The sequence below is a fragment of the Ambystoma mexicanum genome, chromosome 7q, assembly GCF_040938575.1.
Source record: "Ambystoma mexicanum isolate Mex_15411 chromosome 7q, UKY_AmexF1_1, whole genome shotgun sequence".
Classification (NCBI taxonomy): domain Eukaryota; kingdom Metazoa; phylum Chordata; class Amphibia; order Caudata; family Ambystomatidae; genus Ambystoma; species Ambystoma mexicanum.
Genome location: NC_090941.1, coordinates 152,916,669 through 152,940,873, shown reverse-complemented (window position 1 = coordinate 152,940,873; position 24,205 = coordinate 152,916,669). Strand labels below are relative to the sequence as shown.

General features: G+C 48.4%; 1 protein-coding gene across 13 annotated transcripts in view; it reads right to left on the bottom strand.

Annotated features, from left to right (window-relative positions):
* The window catches only part of MBNL2 (muscleblind like splicing regulator 2), a 914,045-nt gene that overhangs the window by 718,244 nt on the left and 171,596 nt on the right, over positions 1-24,205 (bottom strand). Inside the window, exon 1 of one of the 13 annotated variants that reach the window (XM_069640639.1) lies at positions 5,826-6,014. The exons of the other annotated variants lie outside the window; for them this stretch is intronic. The gene's annotated coding sequence lies outside the window, so the exon portion shown is untranslated. Of the gene's footprint in view, positions 1-5,825; positions 6,015-24,205 lie in introns of those variants that run through there. 13 annotated transcript variants of the gene reach the window in all.

The window sequence follows — 24,205 nt, the reverse complement described above, 5'->3', positions numbered from 1 at the left end:
CTTCCTGATGTAGAACATGGTGGTGGTGTTGTCGGTGAAGATCCTCACCACCTTGCCCTTGAGGGACGGAAGAAAGGACCTGAGGGCCCAAAACACTGCACGGAGTTCCAGGACGTTGATATGGAGGGACTTCTCCGTCGGCAGCCAAAGGCCCCGCGCATGCAGATTTTCGGTGTGCGCTCCCCACCCTTCCAGGGAGGCATCCGTGGTCACGGTCTTCTGGTGGCCCGGGGTCTGGAAGTCCATGCCCGCCGTCAGATGCGCGCGGGTGCCCCACCACCGGATCGCTCGTCGGAAGCTCTCGTCGAGTGTGATCCTGTCCTCGAAGCTGCCCGTCTGGATCCAGCGAGCGTCCAGGAACTCCTGCAACGGGTGCATCCGAAGCCTGCACAGGCGGATGAGATAAATGCAAGAAGACATCATTCCAAGAAGACATCATTCCGAGGAGGGATTTGATGGACCTCACCCTGGCCGCATCCGCAACCAGCATCCGCTGCACCTTGCCCAAGATGGCCCTCGTCCTTTCCTCTGATGGAGAGGCCAGAAGCACCACTGTGTTGAGTTTCGCTCCCAGAAACAGTGCGTCTTGCGCGGGCACCAGGTGGGACTTGGCGTAGTTTATGGAGAATCCCAGGTCTGTGAGTATTTGGACAGTCCTCGCTGTGTGCTCCGCGGCGAGCTCCTTTGTCTTTGTTCGGATGAGCCAGTCGTCCAGGTAGGGGTAGACATGGATCCCCTCCAGGCGCAACTGCGCCGCCACCGGTACGAGGCACTTGGTGAACACCCTGGGTGCCGACCTCAATCCGAAGGGAAGGGCTCTGAACTAGTAGTGACGCCCTTGGACCACGAATCTGAGAAACTTACGGTGTCCCTTTAGGATGGGGATATGGAAGTAGGCATCCTCGAAATCCAACGACGACAGGAAATCGCCCTCCTCCAGTTGACCCAGGACGTGCTGGAGGGTGACCATCCAGAACTTCTGTGCCTTGATGAATTTGTTCAGTCGTCGTAGGTCCAGGATGGGAAGCCATCCTCCCGTCTTCTTCTTCACGAGGAAGTATCTTGAGTAAACTCTGGAGCCCCGAAGCCTCTTTGGGACGAGCTTGATGGCGCCTTTCTTGAGCATCGCCTTTACCTCCAAGAGAAGTGGAGGGACGTGATGTTCCTTCCTTGCCACGGGGGGGACGCGCGGGCACTTCTTTAGAAACTCGAGCGCGTGACCCTGGGCCAGGGCGTCCAGCACCCAACCGTCGGTGGGGATGGATTCCCACACGCTGACGAAGTTCGCCAGCCGGCCTCCCACAGGGGTGCTTCGGTGGGGGCCCGAACCCACGGCCGGTTCAGTCCTGCTTCGACGAGGCTTTGCCGCCTTGTCCTCCTTGGCGACGACGGCGGGGTCCGTCCGACTTGCCTCGTCCCCTGTAGGCTTCCTGTGATGACGAACGGGCCGCTTGACGATCCTTTGGAGCACCCTGCTTGCCTCCGCCGCTCCGAAAGGGCGGCCGTCGTTGCTGGAGAACACCAAGAGCCCAGGCCATCTCTGTGTCCGTCTTGATGGCTTGTAGGGAATCGTCCACTGTTTTCCCAAACAGGTTGCTCCCGTCGAACGGCATGTCCAAGACTCTGGTCTGCACGTCCTGACGGAAGTCAGTTGCCTTGAGCCATCCACGCCATCTAAGGCACAGGCCGTTGCCCAACTGGCGAAATCCAGTGTCAGCGATGTCCGTCGCCATCGTAATGGCGTGGTCCGACGCCACTTCTCCTTCCTGCAAGATCTCTAGGGCCTCCGCCCTCTTGTCTGGTAAGAAATCCAGCAGGGGGCGATTTTGTACCACAACTCCCTGTCGTAGCAGGCCACGATAGCCAAGGCGTTAGCAGCCTTAATTGTCGTCGCTGCCGATGAGATAACTCTGCGTCCCATCGTGTCCAATTTCTTTCCCTCGCCGTCCGGCGGGAAGGTTGACGTAGAGGCCGAGGCCCCCCCGCTTTCTTCCTGGCCGCCGCGGAGACGACCGAGTCCGGGGTCGGCTGTGCCCGAAGGCACAAGGGGGCCGCGTCTGGGACCCGGTACTTCATCTCGTACCGATCCCTTCTCGCAGGCGTCGTAGATGGGTTCTTGAGGAGGGAGAGACCCTCATCCCAGATATCGTCCAGTAGAGGTACAGCGAGGACCATCTTCCTCTTGGTCTCGCGCCGTTGATAAAGGAAACCTTCCTTCTCTTTCGGGCAGAGCTGGAAAAGCTCGGATGCCCTGGCGATCATGGCATGAAACGTTCCAATCTCGTCGGGCGGGGAAGCCCGGGGAGGAGGTGACGAGGGGAGATCCTCGTCGTAAATCTCGTCCTCTGTGCCCGTCGCGGCCGTGTCAGTCCCTGCATCATCCCCACGGGTCGTGGACGGGGAGGAGGGCTGAGCAGGGCGTGATGGTTGAAAAGGAGGTGGAGGATGAATCCTTCTTTTCTTAGGAGGAGGGCTCCCAGAGGGGCCTGGCTCCGGGTCCCCTGTCGGGAGAGTTTCCTCCGTTGGTGGTAACGGCAATCTCGTCCTCATCTCCGAGCAGAAGGACTGTATAGCCAATAAAATGGCCGCCGAGTTGTCTTGCGGCACTGGTTGAGGGGAGTCCGACGGGCGGTCAGGAGCCCCGTCGGCACCCTCAACGTTCTTGTCGTCTCCTACGTCGGGGTCCCTCCCGACGGGCTGATCTTCTTCCACGCCAACACCGTGGCTTAAGACTTCGATCAGCTCCTCCTCAGAGGTTGAGGCCGAATCCACGACGACCACCTGCCCCCCCTTTTTCTTCTCCGTCGGAGGTTTCACGGGGGTCCTGTCGATGGGCATGAAAGAGGACTCCCTCTGCGGTGGCAGGGAGACTCTGGGCCCCGAGGTCGCCACCAGTGGTGTAGCCTCCACAGGCTGAGCCAGGGCCGCCGCGACTGTCTCGATAGAGGCCTTGGCCGGATGGATTAAGGCTTTCACCACCTTAGGTGTGCTCACCGCCTTCTCCTTGGGGGGAGGGTCACCCCCTCGCTCCCCCTCCGATGGGGCCTTCGAGCTCGACCGGGGTCTCTCCAGGAGCTTCGCCGGGTGCTCGGCCTTCCTCTTACCCGAGCCAGAGCGTTGGCTCGTGGTTGATGGCGCCGGGGAGGATGCGCCCTGCCTGGCGCCCGTAGAGCTTGACCGTTCGGCGCTCCCGGTGCCAGCGGACTTGCGGTGCTTGGCCTTCTGTTGGACCCCCGTCGTCGGGGCACCCTCAAAGGACTTAGAAGACCGCTCGGACTTTTTCTTCTCGCCCGACGGGCTCTTCCCTTCCAGCCAGTTGGCGAGACGCAGATGGCGGTCCTTCATGGTCCGCTCCGACATATTGCCGCAAAACGCACAGTCCTTCTCCACGTGCGTCTTGTCCTCATGCAGGCAGTAGAGGCAAAGGGAGTGTTCGTCCTCAAAGACATTCTGAAGCGGGCATCCAGGGCAGACCCTGAACAGCTTTCCGGGCGTCGAGCTTCCCTTCTCCTGGGCCATGATTGAGATGGGCCTGAGAAACTTCTGGAGTCCACCAAAAGCGTGGCTCGACGAAATCTTCACCCTTGAGGGGCGTAGAAGAATCCAACATGGGTCCCCGTTGATCGGATAAAGAAACGGTGGAGCTTGAGGCTCTTTTGACCGAAAAAGAGAAAATTTTCCTAAGAAAAAGCGAGAAAAAAAGCACTAAAGCTCGAGAGCAATAGCACGAGGATCCCAACACTTGAACGTGCGGTAAAAATCAGAAGATGGCTGCCAGAGGCGGGGCTTAGGGAGATGGCAGTCATTGGCTGTGGTCAGTATGACGCAGAGATCAGTGATTTGTTACTACTACGAAAGACAGATCAAAAACGAAACTGATACTGATTTTTCTTTACCGAGGATTCCCAGCCTGACGACGGGGAATATTCATGAGCATGTGAATCCATGCCAGACCCCATGCTGGAGAAATACAATTTAAAAACATAAGTCAGGTTTTGGGATGGTCAACACATACACGAACAACCGTCTTCTGCAGTTCGTAAACATACTTCTAAGAATGTAAGAGTAAATTGCCTCGTGACCTCAAGATTAGGTCACATAGCTGTCCCCATCAGTAAATTATAGTTTACTACTATGGAACAGCAAGTGTCTAATCAATACCCTTAAATGTTTCACATGATAGTTTATGACATACCGCTGCAGTCAAAATAAATGCCCATGCCATTTTTGCTGCTGAAATATTTTGGGGGGCATGTGTTCCATCAGTTCCACCAAAGGAAGCCAATCAACGAGACACCAACTTTACCAACTGGTAGATAGATGCTGCGGGATGGAAGGACAATGACGACTTATCAATAGAACCTTGGCCCACATATTACACATAAGCACCAAGATACCAGTGAGGGAGTAGGCGACTGCTAATCTACAGGACCAATATCAGATGGGTGGGACCAGTCACACCCCATCCCATTACAATAAGTCCAAACACAATTCAGCTGGGAAGGAATAGTAAGGATTATGCCCATCTAGAGCACAATTGGATACAAAGAACAAGATTGGTAAGAACTAGGATATACAACCCACTAACCCTATGCTCAAATCTCTGCAAACTTAACTCACCCGAAAAATTCACACAACCATCTTCTCACTCGGCAAACCGCACACACTTCACCACACTGCAACAACAAATAACACAAACTGCACCAACAGCACACGAGGTCTCCCATCGGTCTGATATTCACACCAAAGCTCAGCGCACGGTGAAAACCGAACTGAAGCCGCCAACAGCGCACCACTTCTCTCCCTTTCCTACTCACTCTTTATCTGACTAACGGACCGCCTTCTCCTTGTTTGCAGATCCGCCTGAGTGCCTGGGGACCAATTCCATTGGTGTCGGTGCGCGATATAAATACTTTCAACATTATTATATCATTAACATCAGTTTATCTATGCTATCGCTGTAAATACATGTCACTAGTTGAACCTTCCATGCAAATGTTGATGGCCCAAAACCCTGAACTTGTAATTGTAAAATATTGCGTTAAGCACGTGTGCGCAATCAAGGCCTTGCAGCAGGTCACCAGTCTTGGAGGCCTTCTGGGATCTAACAGGAAGGGCAGCGACAGCCTTCACCGAAATACGCCCTTTTCCTAGTTGGTACACGGCGAACACACGAGACAAGTCTCCCATGCTTGTTTCCTGTCTGCATGGCGAAAAATCAACGTTTTAAACGCCAGTCAGCTCGTTAAATTATTCTGCTGGCTGTGCTTGCTCATTAAAAATGCATAAAGAACAGATAATTGCAGTAAGCAATAACACAGCCAATCCCAGTTTTCAACTACTGCTTCCTTTAGCTTACAACCTAAAAAAAAAAATGCTCGTACGGAATTCTTAGTACCAGTGACGCTCTCTCAATCCCGGCCATCAATGCTAATGGCAAACATCTTTTAATTGCATTCCAAGCAAACATCTATAAGCAAACATCGCACGCTCAAATAAACATGTTGCCAGAATTTCACTAGCTTCTTGTGACGAATTAAAACTGCACGCGTTTCGCATTAGAAATGTACTTCAATGCATGGTAACAGCTGTTGTAGCTATGCAACGCGTTACTAAAATCTAATAGAATAGGTTAATACTGTTTTATATAGGCTTAGTCACGAACTGAAGCAATTTACGCTATTAACTTGCAATAGTAGAAAGGGAGCTGCATACTGGTCCCCCTGCATCGGTGTATGGAAGAAGCTTCATTTCCTGACTTGTAATGCACATGGTATGCAGCACACTGCAGCAAACATTCAGCAAGCCACACACGATCGCCTTACCTTAAGATGTTATTCGGAACCTCTCCGACAAACAACGCACGGGCTCCCCACATAAAATGTCTCCATATTGCTGCCCATTGCACCAGTCGGAGAGATTTCACATCCCGCCTTCGTGCGCTCGCTGCCTTTCACCTCAGCGACGAACCTTTCCGACGCTTCAGCAAAGAGGCTGTCTGAACTCACAGTCCCCTGCTGCCGTGCTGCAGCCCTTCCTGCCAGCAAGTCCCGCCCACAGCAGACGAGCCAATCACGCGCGGGTTTGTAGCGCAGCCTTAAACCGGCTGTAATTGGATGACTGACAGGGAAGCGCAGCAGCTGCCAGGTCTAAAAACAACAGTGCATCCGTACTCACGGAACGGGGTCTATTTCTCGCATGAACATAGTTCATTGCATGCGTTTAATCGGTAGACAAAACTAAGAATCAGTTTGCCAGGGCAAGGTCTAATCAAAACCTGGAGTACTATATCATGTATTCATGACAATGCGTTGATTGATAGCAGTATATTAGAAGGCATTTCCACCTTAAAGTAGGTTTCTCTTCCCCGTTGGCACGAATGGTCTCAAAACGTAGTCAACTAGCGGGAAAAGAATGGAAATGCCGTTCTAAAAAAAAAAAAAAAAAAAAAAAAAAAAAAAAGAGCCGACTCGGCAAAGTCAGTTTAATTGATCATGTAAAATCCGTTGTCAAGTACGTTCATTTCCACTTTTGTCAGTGCACAAGTTAGCTGGTTTTATCAAATTTTACAGGGTTGAGACGCTCTTAACCCCCACTAGACTTCGTTATCGAACACGGTTCGAATCAAAGAAACAGGTTGATGTCTCCCAGGGCAGTTTTTAGCCTATTTAGTGTCCAGGGCGAAACAGTAGAATGCCCGACCCCCCCCCCCCCAGCCTGACTGGAACATGTCACTCACAAACTACACGTGTCAGGCGACAAGCTCCCCCCTCCCCACCCGCCAATACCATCATTGCGTTACAAATGAAGCCGATTTAATTACATTGCAATTTAACTACTTTACAGAAGAAATCTAATTTGAAAACACAGCTGTTGCTGCCCAAGTAAATTACTCTTTGGTCACCTGCTCTTAGGAAAGGCATTGCCTGAATGCAGTTTCAAACTGTCCATAGTGGCACACTGCAGGGTGACCAGCCTGCCGGAGTCTGAGGGCCCACTGACCACGTTTTGCAGGAGTTCCATTTGTACCACCTCACTTGTATTTCGCAAAGGGGCAATACTAGACTAACCATATTAATTATTTTCCGATAGGTTATCATTCCAAGGTGCACAGTCTGGTACACTCCTATTGTATTCTTTCAAGATACCTCTATGATAGAAGGAGAGGAGACAAATGGCACCAATGAGTGTTTCTGCCTGCTTTCTATGAAATTACAGAGCATTTAAGGAATGACAGTGATAAGAGATCTCTATATTTGAAAAACAAGTGTGATAAAAAGGGTTGCCTGTGTGAATATCTAAATATACAACAGACATGATTTGGTGCTCACAAACTCAGAAAGATGAAGGACTGAGCCAACAATGCAAGCCCTTGGAACTTGTGAAGCCCAGTCTTGTCCAATGTCAGAAGCAAGCATGTAACCTGTGGGCTATCCACCAAGCACTGCGCACGTGGACTTCCTGAAAAACACCCCTACACTTACTGTGGGCCTCCTTTCTCCCGATCTCCACAATCAATGCTGCCCCCAGGGGGTACCTTTCACTTCACCTTCTGTCCCGCAGCCGAGAAGCCATCTCCATTGTAGAAAACGGTACCATAAACCCAGCAAGGTTACCATGAAGCACTGTCCAGGGAGGAAAACAAAGAAAACGGGACGCCTATGGGTAAGTGGCTGGATTTATACTCAGCTAAAAATGAAAGGAGAGTTAAATATTAGAATCTCTGGGGATGCATAGCAGGTCCTAAGGTATGTTGGGCCCTGTTCAGCAACAGACGTGCGAGACCCATAATTTGCAATGTATTGATGTATCGTTCTTACACAAAAGTTCAAACTTGTCATTGCCCATGCTGGCTTTGTTTGCGGGCCGATGGCTGTCAGGCAATGTCTTGCAGGGTTTTGGTATGGCAGTGGAAGACAGGCCATCCCCGCTCCACTATTGAGGTCAGCAAACGTAGTTCTGCAGAGGAAGCTGCTGACTGCAGGAGCTCATTGCTATGCTAATAGCATAGGGCCCGCTGTCATCCCACAGACTGCCAATGCATAGGTCTAGTCATGGGTGTGTACTGGGACAAGGAAAAGTGGGACATGGGGGCAGAGCAGACTCTTACGCTTCTACTCGACACGAGGCAAAATGGAAAAGAAGTGTCCAGGGAGGAAGCACAATTTCAGCACGCTATGTTATTTGGCATTTATATAGCGCTCTATATATGTATCATTGGGAAATAAACAAGCTACCAAAGCTGTCCACTTCCACTTAACACCCACTGACTTACACCTCAGCTGTTATAGCAAACATAGGCGATAAAACAGCTGAAAGGTACTGTGAAATAATGGGATGTCCTGAGGAGTATGTAACAAAGTGGAAGTCCGGGACACCAAGGTAAGTTTATGGTGATTTATTGTCCTGGTCCTGTACTCCATCAGTCAAACATAGGGATGGTAGGGGACACAGAAGACACAGCTTCACAAGGGAAACACCGGGATCACCCCCACACCCATACTTCTCAGCTCTCTCTCTCTGTCTAACGGTCACCCAGTAGAACACTCCGACCCTCACATTCCACCAGCTCATGACATCACAGGACCAGGACAATAAATCACCATAAACACCTTGGTGTCCCGGACTTCCACTTTGTTACACTGGCGACGAGGATGGGATGATAGGTGGATTGCCTTGTCATCGGCGCTGCTGTGGGTGGAGGGGTGCAGCACTCCAGGAACACCTCTCCCGTGGGTCCCCCACACCCAGGCAGGCCTGTATTCAGTTGGCCCGTCTTACCAAGTTCCTTGCCCCCAGCGAGGCCGTGCCAAGAACACCTTGCTTTGTCGGAGGGGCAGCATTGGCTCTGCTGCCATTCTGTGTTGAACAGGCCAGCTGTCTTGACGGTGGTGGTGCTGGGGAGCCGACGGATTGCTGGCGCCCCTCTCACTATGAAGAGTGACCGGTTCCTGGGTGCGCAGTGTGTCGGGTGCGGGGTGCCACCCAGGAGTATGGGTCCTGTTGTCATTCGGAGTCAACGAGGCCAATTTGTCCTGATGGTAGCCGCGCTGTGGAGCCGACGGTTTATAAGGAGGGAGCAGCTTCTGGGTGCGCAATGTGTCAGGCGTGGGGCCGCTCAGGAGTATGAGTCCAGCTGTTGGTGTCTCCTAGGGACTATCTGTGCGGCGCCGTGGAGCGGACTGCCATGTTCATTCAGGCGGTTGGATCCAGGCTTGGTTCAACAGGGCCGCGCAGCGAAGTTGGCTCCTCGAAGCTGGCACCTCCTTTCCTTGTAATTTTTGCAGAGTGGGTCCTTCTTCATGGCATCGGGTGCAGAGTGGTGCCGGAGATGTTGGGAGAGTGCCGCAGCTTGGGAGCACCTCCGGTGAAGTTGCTGGGCCAGTCACTCCATGCCTACTCGTGACGTCACACCGGGAGAGGCGTTTCCAGTGGGTCACGAGGCGGTGATCGATTTCCTGCAACTCTAGCCTCGTTCTCGGCGCGCCGGAAGTATGGAGGCACGCGCCAAGAGAGAGAGAGCGCATCACTGAGTCTATAATGGTTTCATTCGAGTGACAAACTCATGCCAGCCATACCATCCTGCAGCAATTGGAGTAAAATCACGCAACGTTCACTGATTCCATTCTGGTCAAATTGTGTCATGAATTTACCTGGTGTTCAGCGTTGCTTGGGACGTTGGTCAGGTTAGTGTATTGGGCTGTGTGAGTGGGTATGGGTGCAGATTACATGTTGTGGCCCAAGTTATTTGTTAGGTACCCAGCGTCCTCATTAAGTTCCGGGGGTGTCCTTTGTTAGGTTTTTGAAGGCCATTGTTTGTTGCCTGTGGTTTCCTTTGCTGTGGCCTTCCGTGGGAGGATACAAGCCTGTGTGGTCGGGTTAGTGCTTTTCTTTTCTTTTTTTTTTTTCATCTCCCTGGTAAGGGTGGGGGGTGTAAATGTAACTACATTTCGTGAATTACTTTGCTATTCGAAGGGGCGGAAACGTCGTTCCAGTGACACATTAACCTCATGGAGTGTATACTGAGGTTTACTCGTGAACTGAGTAAGGTGAACATAAGTGCATGTGCATTAGTGTGACCTCCGTTTTATGGAACAGTGTTTTTCGCGCAGCGTGGAACTTTGATATCCAGCGTGCCATCCCAGATCTATCGGTGGATGAAATTACCCAGGGTCTGGGTGACATTTCAAATATTGTCTGCACCTATTTTTACCATACATTATGTAATGTTTCTGCATTTCATAGCTTTGTATGCTTATCGTTGTGTGTGTTGTGGGGTGGAGTGTACTTTATAGGTGCAAGTACAATGAGTTGGTGCACAGGTGGGGGTTGCGTGTTTATGACGACAGTGGGGTTCTTAGTGCCAGGGTAGGTTGCTATGTTTGTGTGTGAGGGCGTGTGTTGGAGCTGTTCGGGTGTTGGTGTTTTTTTCTCTCCATAGTCCACGGTTCTAATGCTGGGGTAGATCGCTATGTGTGTTGGTCTGTGGGTTGAGTTGGATTGCCCATTTGTGTGTTTAAACTGTGTTGATGTGTTTGTTCCCATAATGTTGTCCTGTTAAGGTAGTGCCTGGTCTAGTGCCAGGGTAGGTCACTATGTTTGTGGTTTCTCAGGGCAGTATTTTTCTGTTGTTCCATAGTTCCTGGTTTGGTGCTGGGGTAGGTCGCTATGGTGGTTTTGATCTCAGTAGTGCGTTATTCCTGAGTGTTGTGGGTGGAATTGATGTGGTGTTGTGGTGGTCATAGTGCCTGGTGCAATATCAGGGTAGGTCACTATGGGTGTTGCTCTCAGGGCGGTGTTTTGCTGTTGTGCGTTTCATAGCGTTTGGTTTAAATTCTAGTTTGGTCGATATGCCGGAGTATGTATTTGAATTTCATGTTGTTCCGTAGCGCTTAGTCTAGGGGCCTAGGTAGGCCGCTATAGTTAAGTGTTTTCCGGTTGACAGTATTTTCATAGTACCTGGTTTTTCGCTGGGGTAGGTTACTATGTTGGATCTGAGGTAGTGCAGTTTACCTTCCGATTCCTAGTTAGGTAAATCAGGTTGTCTTACGGTTTTTGTCTATAGGTGGTGTAGCGTAAAAAAGAGAAAATGGCCAATAGTTTGGTGGTAGTGGAGCAATGAGTGTGTGCGGTTTCCTGGTGGTACTGCAGTTAGTTGTGCTTTGTGGGTCCCTCGGTTGCTGTTCGGCATCTGTTGCTCCGTTCAGGGGGCGGTTGTTTTGTGCTCAGAGGGGCAGCTCTGAGACTCCGGAGGGCAGACCGGAGTGGAAGGTGTTTGGTGCATAGGAGGGCAAGTTTGGTTAAGAAGTTGTCTTAGTGTTATCTAACAATAGTTTGTCTCGGGGTGGCAGCCCTAGATTCTGAGGGGCAGCTCAGGACAGGCGTAAGTGCACAGTTTATAGTTTTTAGTCCTCGAGGGTGAGAGTCGAGGGACATGGGGAGTTGGTGTCGAAGGTCGTGGCAGGTTGTTGTCATGGGAGTTAGTGTGCCGTTGGTATTTTCTATGTGGTCCGTTTGTCCTGTGAATGGTTCTCTATACGTGTGGTTCCTTATATGCTTTGGGTTACCATGGGTTCTGGGCATAGGCGGCCGCTGGGTGCGGGATTTCTGGTACCGTGTTAGTGTTGGGATGATTGGGGTTTGGTGCTGGTTGCTTTACCTTTTTCATTCTCTAGCGTTTCCCTACGGAGGGAGAGGTGTTGTAATGTGTCTTGGAGAGTAGCAGTGTGTGTGATGTCATCAGATGGTGGAATGTTTGTGTCGGAGTATTGTACTGGGTGACGGTTAGTGAGAGAGAAAGCTGAGAAGATGGGTTTGGGGGTGAGCCCGGTGTTTCCCTTGTGAAGCTGTGTCTTCTGTGTCCCCTACCATCCCCGTGTTTGACTGATGGAGTACTGGACCAGGACAATGAATCACCATAACTTACCTTTGGTGTCCCGGACGTCCAATTTGTTACAGAGTGGCTCCAGGGAACAGAGCAGAGGATGGGATAAGAGTTTGTTAGTTAAAAGAAATAGTTTTTCACGCAACAATTCTCACAACTGCGTATTTCTAACACACACACTGTTTTTACTGAAACGATGAACATAGTGTCAGTGACACCAGGTCACTGCCGCTGTGTTCATCAAACAAAACCAAATGCTCCTCCGGCCATAAAATCAAAGTCGCATACTGGCGGCTGCGTTAATCCACCAACAGAGAGAGGCCCCCTTTAAGCGGCGAAAAACCTTAAACAATGGTGGCCCGGGCATGTGGCATTATGTAATGCAAGTATGTAAGACCACACCTGCTGCCACTACTCTCTTGGGTCTTCCCAGAGCAATTGCACCTGCCCAAGCCAACCCACCAGTGCAATTGCGCCCCGGGACGCCGCGTGCCTTGCCAGGGTCAGGAAATGGCACGGATGTCATCCAATTCATTCCCTCGCCAGAAGTGCTCGCATTGTAGTCAAAATAAACATCTGGGCTCATGACAACGCTGGCAACAACTGCCACCAAGGAATTGTCGAAGACCTGTATAATATGCAATATACCACAATTCTGAGGTTTTGTTTTGTACCAACTGGAAACATAACGTTTGTTTCCCTATTTTTGTTGCTTTTTCTCATGTTAACTTACCTTCAACCTCCTCCCCCTCCACCCCTCCCTATTTCTCTGTGACTACACCACACTATGTTTATTCCTTTTTTTGGCTTGTTCTCATATCTGTTTTACCATGCATTATGATTTATAATACATATCCAAAAAGGGCAACACAATAAATATCAACCCTTGCAGTGTGGCACAGTTCCTGAAGTGAGCAATATTTTCAACTGTATAACATGCAACTTTAAGAAAGCAGCCCATCCAAGCAGTCACAATCTCATCTCGAATTGTCCCGGATGCAGTTGCTCCAGATCAACCGCCATCAGCACCTTTCCTGTTCAGGCCGTACCCTTCTCGGTCCAGCTTCTAAAAAGCAGGCCATCCCCCAGCATGATGCAGCAGGAGCTCCTCCTCCTCCTCCTCCTCCTCCTCCTCCTCCTCCTCCTCCTCCTCCTGGCGGCCTGCTTTTCCCCCTCAGCACCAGAATGTTGTGTTGACTGCCCTGCCCGCCTCCTGTTTGGCTACCCAACCCATCTTCAGGGCCAATCAGGTGCCGGCAGGTGAGTGCCAGCCTTCCGTGACGAAGGCCTGCACAAAGGCCCCTAACTGTGCATGTGCCGATCTTGGAGGACATCCCTTCTCCTCCACATCACTTCATGCTTCACCACCTCTCACCTTCTTGGAACAGTCACCTCACATGCTGACAGCTACTTCACGAACTTGTGCCTCACAGGAGCTTTGTTCCCTCACTCTACAGTACCTTAAAGTCATGTTCTGGACTTCCGGACTCCCTGAGCCTACTCACAAACTCAAATGTTGATCTAGCCGTGCCCGAGCCAATTTCTGCTGTTCTTTCCTGCCCTGCCTCACTATGCCCCCCTTTCTCTTCTGCATGTTTGTACCTTTGGCAATTTCGAAATTAGGTGTGCCTACCAACTATGCATCCTCCATCTTGTGCTGCTTCTAGTGCTTTCTGGTAATTTCGAAATGTGTTTTTTTTTTTTACATCACATATCCCTTGCCTATCGCTTGCCTGCCTGAACTTCTCTCTTGTCATCTTGTCGGTCTCTCCCCCCTCTCCCCTACTCTCCTTAATCTGCGTCACAGATCTTGCACTCTCTGAAACGCGGTCAGACCTAGTACGATCGTTTTGTCTGTCTCGTTCCTCTCCCTTCCCTCCTCCCCACTCCTCCTCTCCATCTTAGTCAAAGATCTTGCACTCTCTGAAACACTGTCATGAAGCGTACAATAGTTTTGTTCTATGTTTTGTAAAACAGTCCCCTGTTATGTGTCATTCCATTTTAACGCTTATAGCACTTTCCTGTTCCGAATGACTCAAGGCCATTAAGAATGTTTCATTGCATTAACCCCGTGTTCCCTCCACCGCCTTGAAGTGCTTTTAAACACTTTTCTGTGTTTAGGCGCAATACAAATGACCAATAAAATTAAATAATAATCAATTTCTTCATCAAAGGAAATTGTGCGCAATTCCAAATGTCCACAATGAGGCACCCTAAATTAGAAACTTAAAGACAGACACACTTGGCTGCCTCCTAGTAAGCACTTCTGGCAATGAATGATCCCACCCTGATTGTCCACCTGATATCCTTTCCTGTCTGGAAGGTAAAGCCTCAAATACCCTCAACACGCTTGCCCCTCTTCAAAACCATAAACCCACTCCCGATTGCAAAGATGGAGCACTTCAGTCACTGAACAACTCCAACCTATAAAAAGAAAGTCAAAAATATCAAAAAACAAAGGAGGGTTTGATTGTGAAGACTGGAGGGGGTGTCTGTACGTCTGCTCTCTATATGGTAGAGGAGAGGCACAGAAGACCCCAGCCAAGATTCTCTATTACGGTAGCAATGGACGAGCAATCAAGGCCTAGCTTCTCAGGAGGTGATGCAGGCTAGTTCTTAAGTACAGTGTAGTCCCGAACCCCCACAAAGGAATGTCCACACACTATTACTGAAAACAGTCTTGATATAATTAATATTCAAAGGTATGTGCACGATCACAATAACGCACTTTGTACTCGGAAATCAACAATGATAAATATATACAATTCTAAAGTGGTACCACCAATGTTATCAAATCTCATTAAAGTGCATCAAATGTACGGTTAAAATGTCACACAGATCAATAACGAGGACACCAGCATTAGAGATAGGAAGGAACGTAAGATGATTGAAACGATAGGCAGAATGCTGGCCTATACCGATACACAGTTGTGTGTGGAGACCCCCCCACCTGGGCAACCTGTAAAATAAAGATATATAGCACAAGCCCAGTCCATATATTGTTCAATAGCCTTATTTTCTCCTATTAAGGTTTTACCCCCCTCCCCCAATGTACCTGGTGGAGTAGCGTTCTTCGAAGACGCGTCAAAGTATCCTTCTTGAGTGACTCCCTTTAAAGCAGGAGCCACGGATCGTCGAGAGGCGTCGAAGATGGTGAACTTTTAGTCGACGGCGGTGATGAGAAGTTCAAGGGTGCTGAGACCCCGATGTCGATCCAGGCGGTGCTCGTCAGCAACGTCCTGCGAGGATGAGGTGTGCGGGGCACCTCGGCGATCGAGTGTTCAGGACCGCAAAGAGTTTCAGAAGAACTGTGGTCCAGCAAGGGCGTCAAGTCATCGAAGTCTTTGTGGCGGATTCTCCTCGGCGCGTTGGTCGTCCTCGGCTTTCTCCGGCGGGACAAAGCGGTCCACGTTGCGGACAAGGGAGTCCTTGGATTCAAATGTTCTTAGGCAAAGGAGCGGGGGGGCTCTGGTCGTCGGCGGCACGGCGTCAAGTGGTCCCCACAGCTGGGCAACACAACGGGCCTGCAGCGGTTACACAAACCTGCGAACACTGGTCGACGGCAATTGACTTCGACAGCGGCGAAGTCCGGGTGCTTTGCTTCCTTCTCCTCAGCGGTCCCGTCTCGGGTCGGCAGCCTTTCGAGGGTCTGACTTCCAGGGAGCTTCAGCGAAGGTTAGCGGTGCTCGGTGGTCCCTCGGAGCACGTGAAGAGGGCGCCTTACCAGGTCCTAAATTGTGAGAGGTCCCCACATATACTATCTTGTCTCTCATCCACACTGCTGGGTCACTCAGCAGCCAATCATACAGAAGGGCATTCATGCAGTCAGCCAATCAGGCACACAGTGCATTCAGGCCATCCTCCTCCCTCTCAGATACTCACAACAAGGAATGTGGATTGGGACAAGTACCCAGCCATTCAACACTACACACTGCATTCAGGCCAGTTTCGGGTAGGGCTGTCTCAGTCTTTGTCTCTCATACCAGGAACCAGACAGCCACAACTAGAAGTGCATATTGGTCACACATTCCATTCACCCAGGTTCCACCCACAGGAGGTACCCACAACATACAGTCACTGGGAAGGCTCCAGTCAGTCTGGACTGGACGTCCCAACAACACCATATATGGAACTTCCACCCAACAGCCAGTCAGGGGGAGGGGACAGAGTCAGGGCTTCCCAGGACTTTGGGAAAACAAGGTAATCGGTAATAGAAAGCAAGAGGTCACAGGGGCCATCTTGTTTTCCATCAGGAATCAACTGATTCCAATGGCAGGACCTGGGGATCCCAAAATGGAGGATACTCGGCGCACCTGTCAAAGTCAGTATGGAGCTGCCACCAGCCCATACCCTGCTCTGCGGCCCACCCACAGGTGCCCAAAAACATACACTAGGGGCACAGGGTTGTACCCCCACCCATGGGTGCCGTAAGGGTATCCCACGGGTCTGTTCACCATACCAAAAGAGAGCTGCACCGCCAGGAGTCCCACATGAACTCCTGCGTGGAAAACACGACAGAACACACGATAAAAAGGTAGTAAAGGACAAGGATATGGAGGCCCTGTCCCTCCGATGCATTTCCAGCATCACATTGATCGCAACTAATTGTATACCACACCAGGTTCAGTATGCACTCTCAAAGCTACATGACTGCATGAACCAGAAGGTTCATTATGAGGACCACATGCAGAGAACTCCACAAAACATTATTACAAAGCTATAAGTGAAGGGAGGCCCATTCAGAACAGCATACCAATACTCATAACCTTTTCAAGAAACTGAACCAATTCAGGGACAAAATGTTAGGACAGCACAGCGGCAACGCATTGGTCTTGCAAGCAAAATCACGCAAAGCAACAGAGGTTCGAATCCCCGATTCGGGATCCCGGAGTATTAAGTGAGTTATTAAAAAAAACAAAGTAAATAACTTAATTAATGTCACTTCCGACCAACTGCGAGTCTTAAGCGCACACACAAGGCAAATTATCAACCCATCTCGGATTCTCTCTGCATTCCCCGGTTTTGTGAACAGTGATACTAGCCAACTCTCTGCCCACCGTTAATGCAAGGTCTGGTTAAGCTACTTCAAGATGGAGGGGAGAGGTGTGGGGGTGTGGGGGGAGGTGGGGCAGGGGAGCTTTCGAGCAGCGAGCCAAGATGGCAGACCACTTGTGTGCTCCATTCAGAGTGGGCGTCTTTCTCACACTCACTCCGTCCCACCGTGGATAGCCTTCATCGTTTGGCCATATCGTGCTGGGTGAATGTGCAGGGGCTTCACCCAATTCGTCAACGTGCCCCCATAGTGAACATGATGGAGAACAAAAGGGGGGGGTCCAACCACATACATTTCTTGGCATTACATTCCTATTAGAATGCCTATAGCATTCTGTTAGTTTAGTTACGTTTACATGCTTCAAATAGTAAGCCAAGGTTAGTGAACATGAGCCAGAGATATTTGCTCCAGTGGCTTGTGGCCCACGACGAATAGACTTCAGCGGTGTCGGCCGGGTACACTGAACTGTTTTTTTCTTCACTGGCAGCTTGCTGCTGCACTTACTTGGGCACTGTAGTATCTCCAGCTAGGGAATATCTCGATTGGAGCCACAGTCACATAGCTGCTAAGTAGAGAAGTAGGGAAGCGCCTGTGTGGAAACTAGTGAGCTGCACGGGAAGCTGGCATGAACTGGTGACAAGGGCAACTGCTGATTTTGATCCTTGAGGCATGGGGTGGGGAAGGCAAGTGCCCCCTGGACTGGTGGAGTGATTTGGTTCGCTCTACCCATTGTAGGGCCTATCTTGTTCAGCTGCTGTGCCTCAAAGTGAGCAACAGCTGGAATGACCAAAGGATCCGGTGCAAAGAAAGGGCACGGTATGGACCGTTTTGCAAGGCCTGACTCGAGGCCGTCTATGGGCAGGGCTAAGGATACCCGGGCTCCAGAACATCACCCGAGCTTAACAACTGGTGTTCCCCCTGATCTTCAATGCATGCTAGAGACTACGCAGCAGGGTTTTGCGCCTGTGAATGTTAAGTTGGATGGTATCACTGCCAATGTTGTCAATACGTGCCCAGCTCGAAAAGAAAAAAATCACGAAGGCAACGGGCTGAATAAGCACCAGGAAGGATAATGTTACTGAACTGCACGTGGCTGTCACTGCTTTGACCAGAGATATGAAGCGGGTAAAGGTGAAATGAGAGGGTCTTGGTCCCGTGAATCTATGATCACAGCGCCGCCCATAATGTTGACAATTAAATTGCTGACTCATTATGGTGCGGCGCAGTGATCACATACATCACGGCCCTGTATTCCCATAACCACCTCCCCCACTTACCTGTTCGGCGGCACACTTCTCCCACCCTGCGGCATCAGTTCTCGCCCACTAACGTGGGTCTGAAGTGGCGTTGCTGGGTCCTTTTTTGCGTGTCCCCCGCTACCTTCTAATGGAAGCCGGGGACACCCCCGCAACTCCAACCACACCAATACACCAACAAAGGGTAGTGCCCCCCCCCGCTTCCATTAGTCGGCGTAGTGGGGACTCCGCATTCACATTTTTTGGGGGCGACATTTTGGTAGCATTCCGGTACCCTAGAAACAACATCCGCATTATAGGAGTGCCGGAGGATGCACTCTGTAGAAATATGAAGTCAGTGGTTTAAGACTTAATTCATGAACTACTGGTTAATCCGTGATGTTCACCCGACTTCACAGGTGAATGCGCTCATTTGGTTGCCGACCTCGAAGCCTAAGCCCGGGGACTACCCCAGCCCAATTATTGTTTGCATTATGACCTATTGAGACGGATACGTGATACGAGCAGCCAGCGATAAAAAGGAGCTCAGACTGGGATCCAACACTGCACATATACCCGAACTTCACAGTTGCTGTGCAGCAGGAGCAGCACACATTTCTGGGTGTAAAGAAACTGCTCAGGGAAAGAAACACACCCTATGCAATGCGGTTGCCGGCACGCCTTAAAATCCAGCATAATAACGGATCCTATTTCTTCACAGTGCCAATCGCAGATTCCACTGGCTGCTCCCGCGGCCAGAGGCTCCCCTAAGTCTTAAAGGGTGCTGCCAAATATAGTATTTTGGCTTGCCAAACACGAGATGATAGTATCATATGTTATGGTGGGCTTCAGTGTATACATATGTATCCTGGCGCCTATGGTTCTATGACGCTTCAATTGCATACCACTCTCCACGGAAACAGTTGTGCCCGATGCAAGTGCAAATGGTTTGTTTATTGCTGAGATTGGGGTAGGTTGGCTTTATACAGTCAATGTTTGGGTGGCTATGAGGGTGGTATGCATGTTTGGCGGGTTGGGGAGTAAATGTTAAAATGCACTTTGTGTGGGCTAGCAGTGGATGGGTAGTGGTGACCTATAAGGCCTTTGATTGCATTGACACGTATACATACTTTTGGCACGAGTGGGTGGATTGAGACAAACTGTCACTTTTATCAGCTGGAATGTCTGAGGGCTGGGGAATCCAATCAAGGCCCACAAGATAGTTGCATACGCAAACAGGAATGGTGCCAAAATTCAGTTTTTACAAGAAGCGCATAAGCAGAGCACACAGATGGACAGAGCTTTGTGCACGGGTGGGGAGCGAATACATACTTTACATCATACTCAACTAAAGCCAAAGGGGGTCTTGATTCTGGTGCATCGCTCACTGCAATTTGTGCATTTGCAAACCAGAGTGGAGGAGGGTGGGAGATAGGAGATAGTACATGGTATGTTGTGCCAGCAGGAGGTCATGTTGGTTAATATTTATGGGCCTAATGTGAACGATCCAGAGTTTTTCAAGGAGATCTTCAGTCTTTGTGCTAAATACCCCATGTCCTCTATAATCTTTGTGGGCAACCGGAATACAATATTGAGCACGGAACTTGACCGCCCCTCTAACACTCATAGGGCGCCTACTAATGCAGCATGGGTTTTTCTCACGTACATGTTTAATTTGGACATGCTTAATGTCTGGCACTCCTTGAAAACCGTGCTGAGAGAGTACACATTCATCTGTGCACAATATGCAGTCCCGCTTAGATGGGTAGTTGGGGTCCAGCTCATTACTTAAAGTGGTTGAGGGATGCACAATACTACCACACTCCCCGTCAGACCATTCCCCAACTCTTCTCCAAACCAGAGCTACCGTTTACGCTTGGGGTACTTACCTCATTGTCTTTTAACTGTGTTCTTCCCAGCTGGGCATTGCATCAGCTTACCTTTTAGAGTTGATTCCACTCTTTCTCACAGGCTTAACATCTTGTGACCCTACAAGTGATTTTCTCCAAACTCTCTAACTTTGTTCAAGACTTTTGATCCAAGAAGTGCAACAGATCCTTAGACTGTTCCAGTTGACGTTGGCTGTCCTTGCTCCCTGAAGACTCTTCTAGTCCATTGACTTTGATACGGTTTGTCCCTCATAGGTGGTAGCTTAGTGTATACTGTTACTGCTGGGAAAGGCTTATCTTGATTTCATTGGAAGATTTACTTGTCCTCACATATACTGAGAACCCATTTAACCTTTGACCTTCCCTACCCTTTCCTTTCTGTGACCTCAGAAACTGCTAAGTATAACTAGTGTGATACATAAATGCAATTACTGTCCTTGTGATTTAATTCACCTTAGGGTGTAGGAATTGTGTAAGAAGCATATCCAAAAGATTATCCACTACCTTGTTTTGATTCTGAAAGCTTTTTAAAAAGTATATTTATATTGTTACAATATTATTAAAAAATTGCCTTTTTAAGGAAGGCTCATTTAAAAATTGATGTTAAATAAATAAATATGTATAACAGAAACTTTGAGTATAAGTGTTACTTGGCTACTTGTATTTACGGATTTCATTTGTACAGCTCTAGAGCTCACATTTACCCCTCTTGAGATGGGCCTGGCTGCTCAGTCACACTACCAACTTGTGTAGTACAGAGCTATACCAAAAAGGTGGGTTACCTAATACCAAGCAGATAAATGTTGTGTAGTCTCTCGAATTGGCTATACGAAAATGAAGTATTACGTCACAATGGTGCCCAGTGGTTGCCACCCTAAAGATATTTGGCAAGATTTCCTTTCATACCTGGCAAAATCTGCTATGCGTATAATTTACTTTGACAATTCTTTATGTATTTGGTTTGACACATTGAAATGTAGGATTGTTGTGTTTTTTTCTTCCTTTTGGCACTACAAGATATAATGGCATTCATTGTTGTCCCGTATGTCCACGTTGCTTGATCATCAAGTGCTTACTAAATACACGTTTTTATTTTACAAAAAAGCTACTTTATGTCTGAACTCAGGCCAAGTCATGGAAAATAAATGACTGTTTTTAACATTAGGGGAGTGCCTCATACGCTTTGGAAAGTGTCAATGCATGATGACTAGTACCACTAGACCTCTCAGACATTTTGAAAATATTGATCAAAAGCTGCTGCTTTGCTGCCTTCTGACATGGAAAGGGAACAGAACAGGGCCACTTCCTTTATTAAAAAATGCCCTCGCCAAGTCAAGTTGGGGCACTTCTCCAGTGATGCCAACGTCACTTGTGGAGGATAATTTCTCTCAATTATACTTTTCAATCTCTATAGATCACCTCTGTTACGATAATCTACGCCCACAGCACTGGCTTTCTGGTGTACTGAATGCAGAGGACACCCACATTCTCTTCAAGGTGGTTGAAGATTCTAGAGCTCTCACCTAGTGGTTAAGTGCCTAGTGCAAGTCCAGTACTGGATATAGAAAAATGTCTCTGCCTAAACGGGAATCAAAAAGACTCCAGGACTCAGTGGACCCATCACCGTCTATTCATCTGGCCTTGAATACTAGTAAGGAATGCTTGTAAACATGAATGTACTTTTTAATAGAGACCAATCGTAACATGGTGTTCAAAAATGGTTTCTACAGCCTTCTGAAGCTTTTGAGTTCAAAAGATGGTCCACTCATCTATTCCACAGTCTGAACTGTTATCACCAGAACTGCATCAAGGAGAACAGTACAAAGTATCACATGGAGGTAAAGGCATCACTTTAAAGCCCCATCATGGTCAACAAATCACTCCAGATTACCTCTACAAAATACATCAAATCTCCCAGTTGCCTTAGTTCGGCAGACCTGAACTGGTTATCCATCTGTCCTGAGGGATTCAAGAAATAAAGAACATTCATGCTCACTGCTTCAGCCTGTAGCACACTTTTGCTATTAGATAGAATGGAGATGGATTTGCTCCAATCCCAGAAACGTCAAAAGACTCCTCCATTCCACTCCACCCAGGGACACTTAACGTAGGGGCAAGTTGACTTCTAGCCTAGCCATCCTCTCACATCTTTCCTAATGGGATGAACATTATTTGTGCCCATCTGTCAGACATCTAATAACAGCCAGAAACTTCCTTGAGCTGGCGTCTACTTGGATTCAAACCACCCAAGGGTTTCGATCAATCAGTCGCACACCTGGATATGCTTAGCCCCATCCTAGGTATAAATCCTTCTTGGTTTCAGTAAATTAATTCCTAAATACTGATTTGGATCTTTGCTGCAAATATCTTACTTAGAATTTCATGATATAGATGAAACCTGGCAAACTACCTGCAAAAGGAAAGATTCTGCATGCTTTTCAGCAATACAAAGAGTATCCTTATCCAAAAAGTTATCTTCATTTGCACAATGCATATTCACTAACTTGCAATGGTTTGGGAGTCGATGTATTTTTAATGAAAATCAGTTGGCTACCAATTTGTAGTAGTGATCATGGACTGGATAATGTACTCGGTTTCTACTTTATTTGATGGTACCCAAGCCTTTTTCAGATGCCACACAATGGCCTCTAGTATCAAATTTGATGTTCGTTGAGTTTTGGAGGGGTGGCTGCTTAAAACTGGCCTTGGTAGAGGTGCTGCAATCGATCACTGTTCGGGAGATTTCTCCATAGTCCTATGCTGAAGGATGAAAACCCATGTAACCCAATGATGAAACAGGATTCCAACCAAAAGTTAGGCTAGATCCCTCTATAATGGTAGCTGTGGCGAGCATGCATGCTTAACTTGTGGAACAGAAGAAAGCTGGTAATGAAGTACAGCTAAGGCTACAGTTTGCTCAAAGAATATACTACAGTTGTACACCAAAAATGTAACATCCTAAAGCACACAGAATATCTAATAGGTCAAATAAGTACTTTAGGTTAAATGTAAAATAAAACTTAGCAAAGTGTATGTGTATCAGTGAAAACCCGGCCCACTCTGAATTCGGTTTAAGACCACTACCTAAACATAAGATCAGGTTTGGGAAGAAAAGGTAACCCTAGACTCAGTAGAATAATACAATCCTATTTATTACCCAAAATGCCAACACAGAAAATAGTGTGTAATCAAAAATAGGCGTCCCCAACACCATGAACTCAGGGGAGAACCAAAATAAGACAGACCCACCAGGGGGGGAGGGAGGGAGTTCAAGGGGATAAGGCCATAGAGTCAATCAATGGAATATACTGCCCATTGTGAAGGAGCTAAATGTAGGGGCAGATCAGGTCAAGAGACATAGAAAAATATTCAATAAATCTTTAATAAACACATATTCAATTACCATACAATTAAAACCAGCATAAAAACGCATAATTAATGCTCAGCATGTCCAATCGAAGTGCATAATATTTTACTAAGCATCCTAAGATGTAAACATAAGTGCATTGTGCCTAACTTAATTCAAAAGTACACAACTTCCGTAAACAGCAAAGATCCTCAATTGGTCCCCAGACTGTATTCAACTGTGTTGTAACCAATCTCTCTATATGAATATATAAGAGTTAGTTGTTGAGACTTAAGGAGTTGTGTAGGGCACCAAAACCACGCAGATCAACAATAATCAATATTTTCTGCGGGACACAGAAAATAGTCACATGAATTCCAAGACCTCAGCACACAGTCGCATAAATGTTACAAATGCACATTATGCAGTCATAACACCTACAGGGAGAAAATGTGGTTAGGTGCTTTAACAACAATCAGACTCAGCCCTACAGATAAAGGGTGCATCAGCCACTTTTACTCCCTAAAATAGGCAAAAACTCCCCAAAAAATAAATAGGGAGAAAAAATAATCCCAACAAAAAATGGAAAACAGACACATATAACCTTGTGCCCTTGTTTTCACTCACACAGCTTGATGGACGTGTTTGGACCAGGAGTGAGCACAGTAGCACAGGAAGAAACGATTACTACTGCCCGAATGGAAGAAGTAAACCTATATCATTTAACATGCATGAATAACTAGATGCCAATAAATAATTACTAAAACATTACCGTTTTCCACTTAAAACATTTTTACA